We start from the raw sequence: 17597 nt of genomic DNA on the forward strand, positions 1-17597 counted from the left end.
CCGAACCACTGATTTGAAAAGATTCATAAAGGTGTATGAGCTTTGTGAAGAAGTGTTTCGAAATTGCCCATCACTACTTTAACTACATGAGTAAAACATGATTAGCAAGTTATTTGGATAAAATAGACCATTGAAACTCACTTGATTTGATGTTTCTTTTTAGACCTGATGGACGTGAACAAGAAAGGTTAAACAGAAGCCACAAAATCCTGCCCTCAGTGTAAAAAACGCTTCACATGTAAATCAGGTCGTAAGATTCACATGAGAGTTCACACTGGGAAGAAGCGAAATGCAGGAAGTCCTTTACTACAGACGATGAACTGAAAGAGCACCAGAAAATTCACACTGGAAAAAACCTTTGGAGGCAAAGTTCAGGGAGCCGAAGAAGAAGCCATAACATTTTTAAGAGGGACATAAATCTGATATTAACTCGCTTACATTGTTTTTTATTTGAACATCTAGTTTCTCTTCCACTTCTACTCTTAAATGGAAACACAAGATATACTTTCATGGATCTTTAGACACTTTTCTTCTTTTCTCTTGAGATGCTTTGGCTCTTATGAGTTTGATTATTAATTAAACTATTGACTCATTTTATCAACACCTCATTGTTATTGTCCACTTTCTTATTTTCTACTGATTCTGCTTGAATCAGGAATAATTTTAGTTCTGAAAGTCATGAAGTATCCTGATATGATTGCTTTTTGAGCTTTCCATGTTTTAATTTTCTCAATAGAGCTTTAGTAAATTATATTTTACCGCACACATGACTGACGTTGAATGAGATTGCTGTCTGTCTACATTATAAACAGTTTCACCCTTGATATCCAGTATCATATATAATTATTTCATAGTTAGTTCTAGTCAGTTTGATGTTTCATTCACACCATGAGGCTTCATGAAGTCAGAACAATTACTATTAACTTAAAACAACACCAGGCTTCCAGCTTTGAGATGTAGGGTGGACCAAGTGAATTTCCTAGTTTTAACATTATTGATTTTTATCCCATAACAAAACTTTATTTTGTATTTCATAACAAAAGAGGCAGGTCTTGATATTTGCAGGGCTCAATACAAATTAACTGGACCCACCACAAAAAAAAAAAAAGAGAAGTTTTTATATACAAGTATTTTAATAAATATAAAGACAAGGTCAAGGTCAAGTTTATTTCTATAGCACCTTTAAACAACACAAACGTTGACGTGAACGTTTGCTTAACAGTTACATCACAAAAACACATACATTACAGACAGAGCATATCAAAAAGAATTCAAAACAAAGATAAAACCATATGTAGAAAGATTAAAAACCTGGCAACATCACAAAGACTGCAACCATCTAATATTTCAAAAATGCATACAGCATTTAAACGTGTTGTTTTAATATGCTTGATCAAAAAGATACATTTTAATTGATGTTTTACAAACATTTATTGTTGGAGAAGCTCTAATAGATAATGCGAGTGTATTCCAAAGTCTTGGAGCATAAACTGAAAACGACCTATCACCTTTAGTTTTCAGACGCGATTTCGGGACGTTCAATAATAATTGTGATTACGATCTAAGTGATCTTTTGAGGAGAATATGAACTTAAAAGTTCAGATATATAGATAGGGGCCAATCCGTGAAGAGCTTTGAACATGTCAGTTAAAGACCTTAAAATCAATTCTCTGTTTCACAGGAAGCCAATGGAAAGAGGCCTGGATAGGTGAAATATGTTCCCTCTTTTTTGTCCCAGTGAGGAACCGGGCTGCCGCGTTTTGGATGATCTGCAATCGTGAAAGTGATGACTGACTAATTCCAGCATACAAGGCATTACAGTAGTCAAGTCTTTAAAAACAAGTCTCCAAATCCTTAAAAGTCAGAATGTGCTTTAACTTACGAAGACGCATAATTGAAAAAAGCTCGCCCTCACCACATAATTTATCTGTTTGTCAAACTTCATGTCACATTAAAAGAAATTACCCCTAGATTTTTGACACAAGAGTGATTTTTTAACTGAAAATTGCCCAAGAAATCACTGTCCATTTGAGGTTTAGAGCCTAACAGGATAATCTGTTGTTGTTGTTTTTTTTTTTCATTTAATTGGAGAAAACTTTCAACCATTCATTCTCTAATATCCTTTAAACATGCTAACATTGAAAAAACAGAATCGCTACCAGAATCTAGTGGTAAATAGAGTTGGGTATCGTCTGCATAGATGTGATAGTTAATCTTATGATACTCAAAGATTAAACACAGTGGAAGCATGTAAAGTGAGAACAGAACTGGACCCAGGATTGAGCCCTGTGGCACTCTGCAAGTTATTGGCACTGAGGATGAGGAAAATTCTCCAATTTCGACAGATAGACTCCTGTTTGAAAGATAAGACTCAAACCACTGTAAGGTAGTATCACAGATGCCAACCTCATGATTTAACCTTTTCAGCAGAATGCCATGGTCCACGGTGTCAAAGGCTGCGCTTAAATCCAGCAAAACAAGGACTACACATTTGCCAGAGTTTGCCACACATTTACTTTTTTGGTACCGACCGAAATGCTTCAATACTATCGAGTATCGAAAAATGACTTGATTTTCGGTACCAGATTTTGATACCCAAGGGGTTAACTCGTCAATGTCAGTGAGCCAATAAGCATTAAAAACAATAGTTTACGCAGTGACGCCCAGAGACGTGGCTCACGTTAAGTGTCTAAGCGTCCCAACCTAAAGATGTGGAAAACACGGTCAAAAGTGTGGATACATTTCTCTAGGCTTGATGCCAACCACGCGTGATGCAGTAAATGCAGAAAAACAATTTCTGCAAAGACCGGTAACACAAGCAATATGATAAAGCACTTGACAGTGCACGGAATAAATCTTAAAGCGGAAAGTTGCTCCGTCTTCGACTGCATGAAGACCGAACCTGTGAGTGTGCAGTCATCCTGTCCTCCTGCTACGGAGCCACACGACGAGTCCTCCAAAACTACAGATGAAGGGAGCGCTACGAGTGAGAGTGAGACTACGACAGGTAATATTAGCATTTAACAAACAAAATCGGCTAACTTACTTGTAGTAGTAGATGCTTATGTATTATTTAAACTAACGTTTCTGTACATGGTGATTTTGCTGCCTTCCGGTGCTCTCGGAATTATCGTAAATACTAGTTTTCCATAGTTAAATAAAAATGGACATGAACGCCCTTTCAAGTCAACATTTGATATGCAATAAGCTTGTAATCACAACTTCAGAAGTGGGAAGTACGATATTTCTCATAGCACGTGAAGGCAGCATAAGTTCTAATAACTGGGACCTACGTAACGTTAGATATTGTTTGGCTGTATGGCTATAGATATATAACTAAAGCGATGCTAAAAATGCTTTAAGGTTGACAGTAACTGATCAAGTTAAACTCACATTAAACTACTTAACTTGTTAAAGGGTGCAATGTTAATTGCTGTATTTGTTTTCTATTTGCTTGGTTTTTATTTTTATTCTATATATGTAATTGTTTTTTTGCCATGAAAATAGTCACAGATGCTGACATGGCATTAAATAAAAATTTACTGATACTATTAAAGTGTTCTTATCCTTAAGGTTGGCTGCATTAACAGGTTAGCTTTCTTGTTTTTTTCCCCTTTTCACATTAATGTTATAGCTTCTGCCCCTGCCGACCCTGGCATGAGGAGACCATCATCAAGTGTCAATCTGTTCACACTGGCAGAAAAAGGGAAAATGTCGAAGGAAAGGCAAAATGAGTGCCACAGGGCAGTCACAAACTTCATTGTGAAAGGTTTGCTGCCTTTTTCTACAGTGGAGGCTCCATGGTGGAGGTAAGAAAGCTGTAAGTGGTGGTGTTGTTGTAGGTTGTTGGCCAGGTGTTTAGGTCATCTCTTAACCTAGATAAGGTTTTTTTTATATTATTATTATTATTTTAACCTTTTATAATAGTAAGCAAAACTGATAAAACAATGCTATTTTATGTTTTGTGTTCTGATGATGTCAATTATTTATAGGGAGATGATAAGGGCATTAAACCCCAGATATCAGTCCCCCAGCCGAGACATGCTCTCTAATACCTTCATACCTGCATGGTATGCAGTAGAAAAAGAAAACATCAAGAAAGAGTTACAAGATGTGAGGGATGTGGCTGTGACTGCTGATGGCTGGACCAGCATTGCACAAGACCACTACCTGACAGTGTCAGTCCACTATGTGAGAGAGGGCTCCATGAAAGAGAAAGTCCTACATACAAGGGCAGTATACACATCCCAGACAGGGGAAATTGTTGCAGAAGAGATAGGAGATATTCTTGATGAATTCAATATAAAGGACAGAGTAGTTGCTGTCACAGTAGATAATGCAGCAAACATGGATGTAGCAATAAAAAAGATGAGTATTAAAAAGATTGGCTGCTTTGCTCACACTCTAAATATTGCTGCACAAAAGCTTTACACTATACCATCAGTCTCACAGTGGGTCGGAAGGATCAGAGCAATGGTGGTGTGGCTGAAAAGGTCCAGCCTGGCTAAACCTGTCCTTAAAGAGAAGCAGCGTCTTCTCGGTAAGTAGAAATCAAAATAGGTAAACCTAACTCTAAACCATTTAGTAAAAAATCTGCAAATGAACAACCACTTTGGTAACCACACATACACAAACACAAACACACACACCAATTTCCTCTCTCTCTCTCTCTCTCTCTCTCTCTCTCTCTCTCTCTCTCTCTCTCTCTCTCTCTCTCTTTCTCTCTCTCTCTCTCTCTCACACACACACACACACACACTCTAGGCCTTGCAGAACATGCTATCATCCTGGATGTGAGGACAAGGTGGAATAGCCTGTTCCTGATGGTGGAAAGATTCCTGGAACAGTTCCCTGCCATCCAGGCCGCCTCAATGGACCCTAGGCTTAAGAAATCAATGGAGAAGGACAGGTAAAAGCAATTTGTCATTAGCTTAATTTAATTTTCAGTGTGAATCACTGTGCTCATAAAACTATAGTCCAGCTAATGAAACTGATTATATTTTCATTTTCAGACTGCAGAGAGTTTCTGATGAGGATTTCAGTAAAGCAGAACAGTTTGTCAAAGTTACAAAGATACTTTACACTTCAACTCTCTGCGTCTCTGCTGAAAGGAGCCCAACACTGGGTCAGATTCTGCCAATCTTGGATAAACTCCAGCACCACTTCACAGTTAATGATGAGGACTCCTCCTTTACAAAGACCATCAAGAACACTATCTGGAATGACCTCTCACAAAGATACCAGGTGTGTAGTGTAATCCATATTGATTCCTATTGATCTTGGTTTTCATTTGGATTATTCAGGGACTCATACTACAGTATGTTTTTGCCTTTCAGGTTGACAGCATCAGACAGTTCTTGGAGGAGGGCACAGCCTTGGATCCAAGATTCAAGTCAAAAGTGGCAGATGAAGTGTGGACCAGACTGGAGGAGGAGCTGATGAGAAGGACCCCGGGACAGGTGCTATTTTTTATTGGTAATCTACTTCTCTTTAATTGTAGATCAAAATATACAGTATATATAAATATGACCCTCAGATTCTATTGAATACAGATTCAGTACCAGCAGATGGAACATGGGCTCGAAGAGAGAGCAGGAGCAGGTGACCAAGCTCACAGCTCATCTGATGAAGATAGTGCACTTTCAGTAGCAACACTGGTAAGAAAATATAAAGACATCCTATTTTTCCTTATTTAATTTTCAGAAGAAAATTAACTTCGGAAGAAAATGATCTTGTTTACATGTACCCAATAGTGTTTTATATTATTCTTTATTTCTTTACTTATTTGTTCACAGAAGAGGCCAAAGCTCTCTGCCCTTGAGGAGCTATTTGCTATGGAGGACATGGCAATTGAAATAAGAAAAGAGACCACTGTCAGGAGCATTACAGAGAAGATACAGGCAGAGTTAAATAACTACAGATCACTTCCATCTACGCTATCCTCAGTAAATCCAGTAACTTGGTGGTGGAACATGAAGTACACTCTGCCAATGCTTTCTGATTTGGCAACAAGGTATCTCTGTGTGCAAGCATCATCCACACCCTCAGAGCGTACATTTTCTACTGCTGGGGACATTATCAGTCAGGAGCGGGCTTGTCTGTCTCCTGAAAAAGCAGACATGCTAATTTTTTTGAAGAAGAACTGCTGAGTGATTAAAAATATCTTACACTCAGCAGTGAGCCTCACAAAACATTTTGTTCCTTTGTAACCTGTTGGCTACATTTTGTCAAACTGAATAAATAAAACCAAAGTTTTTTCTGAGATAATGTGTTGTGTAATTTTGTTAAAATGGATTTCTTAAAATTGGTATCGAAAAAAGTAACGTTCAGGAATCGGTATCGAAATCAAGGTATCGGTATCGGTATTGGTATCGAAATTTTTTGAACGATACCCAGCCCTAATTATAACAACTTTTGGATGAAGATGATGAAATCAGGGACCTAATACCAATTATTTTATCTATAAAGAAGCTACAAAACTTCTCACACAGATCAGCACTTGGAACAAGACTGGATGGAATGGGTGGATTTAACAAGTAAACAGTTCTAGTAAAAAGAACAAATTACAAACAATAGCACAAATAAATACAATCAGGGCAGGGCAGGACTGAGGGGTCTGGGGCCCCTGGCTTGAGTTTATGTTAGGGCCCTACATATGCTGCAAATGACCTTAACTAGAACATCATTATAGAGTAGCACAAAATACACAATTAAAATATGCTTTGAGGTTCCTAGAACAATTAATATGCAACATGCCAAGCCTAGTCAAAGTTTAGAGGTAATATTAAATAGTGTAACAAGTTAGCTCAAAGAAATATTAATAATCATAACTAGTTATAATTGATTATGAATATCTGGATCAGTTAATAGAATTAACTTAACGTAGTAAAATTAATATTGACATGATAACACTTCGAAACACAATGAACTAAAACGTTCTGTCCTGTGTTTTTGGATGTTGTATGTTGTGTTGCCATACCCCTTTTACTTTGGTTGTGTGAGTGTATAAATAACAAATTTGGGAATTGAAACTAGACAGATGACTAAATTTGAACCTTGTGATTAACAATGATCATTAAAACAAAGTTTGCTTTACCTGGTAACAGAAGGGTTTGTCAATGAAAACCAATCAAATTGTGGGGAAATTATGTAATGCAGAATGACATTTTTGCCATACTTCCCTATTCCATAAAAACTGTTGTATTTGTCACGGTGTGACAAATGAGGGCGGAACTAAAGTTCGCCGCAATTGTGTCCCCTCCGGTACAATAATAAGGAAACACTACCCCCCCGTGTAAGTGTATATCTGTTGCCCTGCCAACTGGGATGAGGAAATTGACACCAGGTGTGAGCAATTAATTTGGAGCCATGACAAAGCCATGTGGGCATTGAGAAGGATATAAAAAGCCAGTGAAGAGAGACTGTTGTGTGGTTCTCTCCCGTGAGAAGTCGTTCTATTTGAGTGTTGCAGAGAAGAATTGTGGTGTGCAAAGGGAAGTGCTGCTGGAGGGGACTCGAGGAGTGTGGAAGAGTTGTGAAAACACACCGTTTGCCTGGAAGGGAGAGAGATAAGTAATCGACCATCGTATCTCGTACCTGCATGTTTCAACACTGAATTTGAGGTGGATTGGAGTGCTTTGATTGTGCTATCTATACGTCACTGAGTGAATTATACTGATTCATGTTCGATCTCTTACCCTCTTCCCCCGTGTTGGAATGGTGATGTGAATCCTGTCTATGTCTGTGGAGGAAAACCCCGAAACCTCTTTTCCCCAGCATTGAAGCTCGTTGCTTGTGGCACGGAGACCCCTGGGTGAGTGCTGGCCTTATCTGCACTTATTTGAAGTGGATTGCAGTGCCTAAATTGACGTTCCCCTCCCTCACGTTGCATGTTTGGAGTGAAATTGCCGGTGTGTGTGGAAGATTTATTTTCTCTTGCCGTGCACTCTCCTCGTGCCATGCTGGTCTACTGTCAGTAACTGGAGCTTCATAATGTCGATTGGTTCCATCTGTTGAGGACTAGAAGGAACAGCATCTGTAAGTCAAACTAACCTTTCTGTTTTGAAGTAGTGGTTCTGACTGTCTTGGAAGAAGCTCCGCTCAGCCTGTTGACTTGGAGTCTGCTGCAGCCCTAAGCTCACCTGTACGGTGTGAAGTTATCTGCCCCCTGCAACACACGTGAGAATTGTATACTGCTGTTGAAGTGGATTCTGTTTGTCTTTGTAGAAGTTCCACTCAGCCTGTTGATTTTGAGTCTGCTGCAGCACTAAGCCCACCTGCACGGTGTGAAGTTATCTGCTCCCTGCAACGCACGTGAGAATTGTTTACTGCTGTTGAAGTTGATTCTGTCTGTTCTAGAGAAGCTCCGCTCAGCCTGCGACTTTGAGTCTGCTACGGCCCCAAGTCCATCTGCATGGTGTGAAGTTATCCGTCCCCTGCAACACACGTGAGAGCTGTATACTGCTGTCGAAGTTGATTCTGTCTGTTCTAGAGAAGCTCCGCTCAGCCTGCGACTTTGAGTCTGCTATAGCCCCCGGCCCATCTGTATGGTGTGAAGTTATCTGTTCACGGCAACACACGTGAGAACTGTATACTGCTGTTGAAGTTGATTCTGTCTGTTCTAGAGAAGCTCCACTCAGCCTGCGACTTGAATCTGCTATAGCCCCAGGCCCATCTGCATGGTGTGAAGTTATCTGTCCCCTGCAACACATGTAAGAACTGTATACTGTGGTGAAGTGGATTTTGTCTGTCTTAGAGCAGCTCTGCTCAGCTGCGACTTTGAGTCTGCTACAACCCCAAGTCCATCTGCATGGTGTGAAGTTAGCTGTCCCCTGCAACACACGTGAGTTGTATATTGCTGTTGAAGTTGATTCTGTTTGTCCAGGAGAAGCTCCGCTCGGCCTGCGCCTTTGAGTCTGCTATAGCCCCCGGCCCATCTGCATGGGGTGAAGTCACCTGTCCCCGGCAACACACGTGAGGCCTATGTACTGCTGTTGAAGCTGACTCTTTCTGTCCTAACTGTCTGTCCTAGAGAAGCTCCGTTTAGCCTGTCGACTCGAGTCTGCTGCAGCCCCAGAGCCCTGACCATCTACTCACTGGTGGAAACTCACCTGCCCATCGCATCCCATTGTGAACCCTGCATCAGTGTGAGAAGAGGACCAGCCCTGACTGTATACTCACCTGTGGAAACTCACCTGTCCGTCGTTGGTCCCTGTGAACTCTGCCTCGGTGTGAGAAGAGGAAGAGCCCTGACCATCTACTCACTGGTGGAAACTCACCTGCCTACCGCATCCCATTGTGAACCCTACAGCGGCGTGGGAAGAGGAAGGGCCCCGACTGTCTACTCACCTGTGGAAACTCACCTGTCTGTCGTCGGCCCCTGTGGACCCTGCATCAGTGTGGGAAGAGGAACAGCCCCGACTGTCTACTCCCCTGTGGAAACTCACCTGTCCGTCGTAGGTCCCTGCGGACCCTGCATCAGGGTGGGAAGAGGGACAGCCCCGACCGCATACTCATCTGTGGAAATCCATCGATCCATCACAGGCCATTGCGAACCTTGTACCGGCGTGGGAGTGGGCCCCGGAGACTGCTGCATTGCCTCGATTCCGGGGAAGAAGAGGAAAGGAAGATTTTAGCTTGGGTTATTCAAATTACTTTTAACTTTAATAAAAAGAACTGTTATTCCCTTTAATTCTGTTTCCGTCTCGTCTCTGACACGTTCCTCAGGGTGGTCCTGGTTCAGGGGTGGGCGCAGTCCGGCTTGGCCCATCCCGACCTGTGACATATTCGTATTAGCTGATCGTGGGATTCTCAATGGAATTTGTCAGAGATCCTCCGGCCTTGCTTCTTGGGGGAGATTCTCTGAGAACTGCTCGAGAGATCCTCCAGCCTTGATTAAAGCATTTAAATGACATTTGCTAAAGTCTGTTTGTCGATTATTCCTGCGCAGGAAGAAAGCTAGTTAGGGGAACAAGTTAGTTAGGTAGCTATATAGGGAATTTCGATTGGAGACAACCCAGTAGAATAGAAAGGGAATGTTGAATGGAGACAACCCAGATTGCTAGGTTTAGGGAAAAATCTATGATTTTTCACAGCAATAAAGATATCTTATCTGATCGTCGCCATGGCGACTGAAACCTTTCTGCTCTCTTGTCTCTTTTGGGGGGATGTTTCATTCCTAAGAGTGGGCTTTGAAGCTTAGTTGTTAAATGTAACAAATAGTTATGTGTCTGATTGTCTCAGTTGTTTCAATAGTCATTAAAATACAATAAAATACAGGATGTGCTCTATCCGCATACTTGCATAATCAGTGTTGGGTGTAATGCAATACTAACTAAATTAATTACTGTAATTTAATTACTTTATTCAAAAAGTAAAATAAGGAATTACTCTTAAAGAGTTAGCACAGTAATCTAATTACACTGTTGAAGATTTAATTAGTAGCTTTTAGTAGAATAAAGTGAAAATTACAAGAATACAGTCTTCCATAGAAGGTTTTTTTTTTTTCTGTCCAAACTGCCTCGGACATGGATCTAAACATAATAGTAGCTTTTTACTTTTATCTGGGGTTTCAACAAAAGGAAATTCTACAGGTGCATATCTACCAACATGGCATTACCATTTTGTCTTAGGACGTTAAAAAATATCCTGCGCCGGACTTTACAGGCGAAAACACTTTTCAGAGTGGATGGAGGTGATCCTCCTCTGCTTATTCTGCCTATTTTGTGCTTCACTTGAAAAAGTTCCTTTTACATTTAGTAACTGGAGTCACTTCAGTTCTAAAATAATAATTGAAGGCTATTAGTAATAGACAAATCTGCGTGGCCCTCATTGGCTGCGGGGTGTCTATTTTTATTTTATTTTTTTATTATTATTATCATAAAAGTAATTGGGGGCCTCCATGTCCATTTTGCTTGGGGCCCCCAAATTCCTTCAAACGGCCCTACTTCAAGAAAAAGGTTAAAGAAAGGCTTACACTTATAATATTTATACTTGTGTAAAAAATATTTGGCTAGAAACAAAATTAGATTGAGTAAATAAAAAAAAAAATATCTGACTGTTATCTTTCTTTCTTTTTCATTAGCAAAAAAATGAAGGCTATAATTGTATAATCATTATTAAGAATACATATTTGGTGCCAATTATCAAGCAAAAGAACATATTTTGGGGGGTTTTGGAAGTACTGAGTAAGAGTGCCTTTTAAAATGCTTTCTCTGAAAACTTGCAAAAGAAAAGGAGCTAATTGTTTTGCAAATAATTTGTAGAATTCTGAAGACAAGCCATCCACTCCTGGAGATTTATTAAGTTTAAGACAATGAATGGCTTCAGTGACTTCCTCCAAACCAAGTGGTAGGTCACACATGCTTCTGTCTGCCCCATTAATTTTACAAAGGTAGTGAATTGAATAAACCTGTAGCTTTTCCGTAATCAACTATTCAACTTTTTATAGAAATCAGCACACAATTGTGAAATTTTGTGATATACACTGTTAGCCCTTGCTGTAAAAAAAGGCCAAATTCTGACAATATCATACCATTTTCCATTAAAACAGTAATATAGCGTAGGAAACAAAACTAGCCTACAGGAATATACTGTGAATTAACAGTGCTCAAAATCGACACTCAGAGGCTGTTTTCCCAATCACACCCTATACCCTCATTCACTTTTCCCTAATAGTTCACTAATAGTCCACTTGAATGAAAAGAAGAGAGTGAATTGAGAAACTGATGAACACTGATAAGCAGAATCACTGAAGGACAGAGAAACAAGAACAGAAAAAAAGAGAAACACAGAAACTACAACTGCCTTCCAGCAACACTGAGTGTGAAACCAGTTTACAAACCAGTTTATGATTATTTCTTTCATACATGTACAAAAGTTCTTGTTGAGAATTAACAGAGATTTAGTTAATAATAAATAGTTGTCACCATGATGGAGATCAGTATTTGCTTTAGTTGGTCTCTTGTCCCTTGACTTCTTACCATTCATCTCTCTCTGGCTGCTGTAACAGTGAGTTTATAAAACACATTTGTTATGGCAAGAAAGAGCCAAGAGAAGATGATCAGGTGTTTTTAGATTTTGTGATGATGTCACAATTATTCCGTACATGTCTGATTCTCTGATCTTTCCTGCATATATTATTTGAGTTTATGGGTATTTCATAATTAGCATATATCTGTGAATCTACAACATGAAATAAATATTTCTGTAATCAGGTCTTCTGAAGAATATCAAAATCATATAGTGCTCTAAAACATTTTAAACTCCTGCTTATCCTGGACACACACAGACATCAACAATCATCATATGAATCTCAACAATGGTGACAATCAAAAGTATCATGTCGCAGTGCATGCTGGGTTCCAGGATAATATAAACTCCCAGCATGCACTGCTGCATGAATAAAAAAAAAATATATATATATTGCAACCACTGTTGAGATTCATGTACTAAATTGTGATATCTCTGTGTTTCTTTAAGACAGTAGCTCTGTTTTTTTTTTTTTTTTTTTTTCTGGTTTATGCATGATGTGTTAAAAAAAGAGTCATTGTAATGTATTGCTGTGGTTTCACAGTGGTGCTAATGAAACACTTTTGATTGAGGATTAAACTCTGAACGAGTGAGAATGAATTTCCTTAGTGAATGAACAGGCTATATGATGATTTTATCACCATAATCAACATAACCACCATCATTCATAAACTGTGTGTGTGCACAAGTGTGACTTGCACAAAAACAGCTCAAGCAGCAAAAGAAACACTAATGTTATAGCATCAGCAACCCAACTAAAGCAAGCACTGATCTCTATAATGGTAACTTCAAACCAAACATTTTCAATTAAACATCTTAATAACAACTTCTGTAGATATATGACAGAAATAAAGTCATACTGGTTAATAATAAGTGTAATAATGTGTAATGTCTGGAAGTCAGTTGTAGTTCTTGTGTTTCTCTATTTTTAGGGCCCGAGCACCGATGGTGTGAGGACCCTCTTGGAATTGCTCTGTTTATTATTATTATTATTATTCTTCTCCGCATTGAATTGCATTTTTGAGGGCCTAAACATGCGCGAAAACTCACGAAACTTTGCACACGCGTCAGAACTGGCGAAAATTTACATCTGATATAGGTTTCAGAATTGGACGGGGCAAAATGGCTCGATAGCGCCACCTATAAAAGTTCAACGGAGTGCGCCTCCTGCAACGTTCCACGTACGTGCACGAAATTCGGTACATACGTGTAATGACCTAATACCTACAAAAAAGTCTCTTGGAGCATAGCCCTAAACACAACAGGAAGTCAGCCATTTTGAACTTCCTCTCAGATTTTTGTGCAGTTTTTGCCATTTTCAGGCCTCGTACTTTAACGAACTCCTCCTACAGTTTTAATCTGATCATCTTCAAATTTGGTGAGTGTAATCTTAAGGCCTTTGCGACGTTAAATTGCGAAGATCTTGAGTTTTCGTCGAAGGGCGGGTCCTCGGCGGCCTTACAAATTTCGATGTTTCGCCATGAAACAGGAAGTTGCTGTAACTCAGGCATGGAATGTCCAATCTCCCCCAAACTTCACACGTTTGATAAGAGTTCTGTCCTGAACACATGGCCATGCTCATATTCAGTTATAGTCATAGCGCCACCTGCTGGCAACAGGAAGTGACATGTTTAACACTGTTATGGACTCCTAATAACATATAAAAAAGTGCCAGCAAGTGCGAAACATGCTAACAACATACTAGAAGCATGCTAAAACATGCTAGCAAACTCTTAGCTAAGTGCTAAAGCATGCTATTATTGCAATTAAATAGGAATTTGCTGTAACTCAGGCATGGAATGTCCAATCTGCCCCAAACTTCACACTTTTGATAAGCGTTCTGTCCTGAACACATCTACATGATAATATTCAGTTATAGTAATAGCGCCACCTACTGGCAACAGGAAGTGTCATGTTTAACACGTTGATGCCATTCTAGCAACATGTTAAAAATGCCATTGAGGTCTAAACATGCTAGAAACATGTTAAAACATGCTAGCAATACTTAGCTAAGTGCTAAAGCATGCTAATTCAATGAAACAGGATGTTGTTGTTACTCAAGAAGGCAATGTCCAATATGCGCCAAACTTCACACTTTTAATAAACGTTCTGTCCTGAACACATGACCATGCTCATATTCAGTTACAGTCATAGTGCCACCTGCTGGCAACAGGAAGTGACATGTTAAACACTGTTGTGGACATATAAAAACATATAAAAAAAGTGCCAGCAAGTGCTAAACATGCTAACAACATACTAGAAACATGCTAAAACATGCTAGCAAACACTTAGCTAAGTGCTAAAGCATGCTATTGCTGCAATTAAATAGGAATTTGCTGTAACACAGGCATGGAATGTCCAATCTGCCCCAAACTTCACACGTTTGATAAGAGTCATGGCCTGAACACATCTACATGAGAATATTCAGTTATAGTAATAGCGCCACCTGCTGTCAACAGGAAGTGACATGTTTAACACTGTTGTGGTCTCCTAATAACATATATAAAAGAGCCAGCAAGTGCTAAACAGGTTAGCAACATACTAGAAACATGCTAGCAAACACTTAGCTAAGTGATAAAGAATGCTATTACTGCAATTAAATAGGAATTTGCTGTAACTCAGGCATGGAACGTCCAATCTGCCCCAAACTTCACATGTTTGATAAGAATCATGGCCTGAACGCATGCCTATGCTCAAATTCAGTTATAGTAATAGCGCCACCTACTGGCAACAGGAAGTGACATGTTTAACACGTTGATGCCGTTCTAGCAACATGTTAAAAATGCCATTGAGTTCTAAACATGCTAGAAACATATTAAAACATGCTAGCAATACTTAGCTAAGTGCTAAAGCATGCTAATTCAATGAAACAGGACTTTGTTGTTACTCAAGAAGGCAATGTACAATCTACCCCAAACGTCACACGTTTGATAAGAGTTATCTCTTGAACACATGTCCATGCTCATATTTAGTTATAGTCATAGCGCCACCTGCTGGCAACAGGAAGTGACGTTTAACACTGTTCTTGACTCCTAATAACATATAAAAAAATGCCAGTAGGTGCTAAACATCCTACCAACATACTAGAGACATGCTAAAACATAATAGCAAACACTTAGCTAAGTGCTAAAGAATGATATTACTGCAATTAAATATGAATTTGCTGTAACTCAGGCATGGAATGTCCAATCTGCCCCAAACTTCACACTTTTGATAAGCGTTCTGTCCTGAACACATGACCATGCTTATATTCAGTTACAGTCATAGCGCCACCTGCTGGCAACAGGAAGTGACATGTTTAACACTGTTGTGGACTCCTAATAACATATAAAAAAGTGCCAGCAAGTGTTAAACATGCTAACAACATACTAGAAACATGCTAAAACATGCTAGCAAACTCTTAGCCAAGTGCTAAAGCATGCTATTATTGCAATTAAATAGGAATTTGCTGTAACTCAGGCATGGAATGTCCAATCTGCCCCAAACTTCACACTTTTGATAAGAGTCATGGCCTGAACACATCTACATGAGAATGTTCAGTTATAGTAATAGCGCCACCAACTGGCAACAGGAAGTGACATGTTTAACACGTTGATGCCGTTCTAGCAACATGTTAAAACATGCTAACAATGCTTAGCTAAGTTCTAAAGAATGCTAATTCAATGAAACATGACTTTGTTGTTACTCAAGAAGGCAATGTCCAATTTGCACCAAACTTCACATGTTTGATAAGAGTTCTGTCCTGAACACACATCCATGCTCATATTCAGTTATAGTCATAACGCCACCTACTGGCAACAGAAACTGACATGGTTAACACAGTAATGCAGTACTAACCACATAATTATTGTGTACTAAGCATGCTAGAAACAGACTGAACATGCTAGCAACACTTAGCTGAGTCATGAAGCATGCTATTATCACCATTATACAAAACATTTTGTAACTGACTTTGACATACTCTTACTATATATACCTCCTTAAATGTACATTTCCCAACCATGCTCTGCCTTCCTAAAGCCACCGAGTGTTGATGGCACGGGTGCGAGGGCCCTTTCATCGCTGCTTGCAGCTTTAATCTGTACTTGTGTTTCTCTTTCCTTCAGTGATTCTGCTTATTAACAGCAGGTGTTCATCACTAATGCTCAACAATCACTTACATATTCACTTAATTATCTCACTGCAACACTGTCTCAATGTTACTTTTTACTCTTTGTAGTGTGGATTTCCCTGTGGGGTTGAAAGGGTTAACAGTGTAAGATAAAAAGACACACCCACAAAATGAATTTTACAGTAATAAACTGTAAGTTATAAAACAGGTTTATACTGGCAACACTGTTGCCAGTATTTTACTGTAAAATGTATTTTTTGGGTCACCATTGTGCAGAAGAGTAGAGCCTGTGCTTCAGTCCAGGAGAAGATCTACAAACACTGATGATTTGCTGCATGTTGCTTTATTTAACAGGCGGTGACTGTGTAGTTGCTGGTCCAGTGGGAATCTCTTTATTTACAAAAGTTTTGTTGTGGTTTCAAATGAAATAAGTTCACAGTAATACTTTGCTCACGTTAATGATGCATTATACAATTTAGTTAATACATTTAAATGACAGTTGGTTATTTATAAATATATATAAATTAGTTAACTCGAGTTTTAGTGCACTTTTACAGTAACATACTGTAGATTACAGTAAAGAACTGTACAAATAACTGTAAATTACTGGCAACAGTGTTGCCAGTATTTTACTGTAAAAAAAACTGGTAAGGGCTAACAGTGTAGTCCATAAATTTATCAGGTATAGTCCATTAATCTGTAATCTATATTATGACTGCAATTATGTCTGATTTACACAACTTTCAAACACACTTTATACAGTTTGATTAAGCGACAGGCTCATTTCTGTATTGTTTTCATCGATCACAGCGATACTTGTGCGTCTTTTCTGGCGTCTTCCTACTGAAATAAACATTTAGTGCAGCAGCAGCGAGCATGAGGAGAATATGTTGAGTTCATTCAGACCTGAGCGATTTTGTGTTCGTTTGTGTGATTGTCTCGATGTTTGGAGTGAGAACTGTTACTGAATGTCAAGAGTTAAAGTTTGAGATCTGTGAGGGGAATTGATCTCTCAAGTGTTGCTGTTGCCATTTTCATGTTTACCTTTATTTCTTTGTCAACATTTATCTTTGGCAGATTACATTTACTTATTAAAATGGATATCTATTCTAACACTTTATTGACCCTGTATGAGTAATGAACGTGGGAAATTTCAAACCTATATGCATGGGAATATAGATAAATATTAATGAAGTTTGACACAGGAGACATTACATTTTCTTTATTTCTAAGAGTTTTATAATCATTGTAAGTTTCTGTACATACAAACATCTGTAATATGTTAATGATTGAATTACTTTATTGCAATTAGTTATTATAAAGTCAAACTATATTTAGATTGACATATTATGGTAGTTATTTGCCTGTAGACTAGAGGTTCGTAAAGATAGGTTATTTATTTAATTATTTTTGTTATAGATGATTTATCCATGTTTTATTGTGATAAATAACTGTA

Source organism: Squalius cephalus (genome assembly GCF_949319135.1).
Source record: "Squalius cephalus genome assembly, chromosome: 1".
Lineage (NCBI taxonomy): Eukaryota > Metazoa > Chordata > Actinopteri > Cypriniformes > Leuciscidae > Squalius > Squalius cephalus.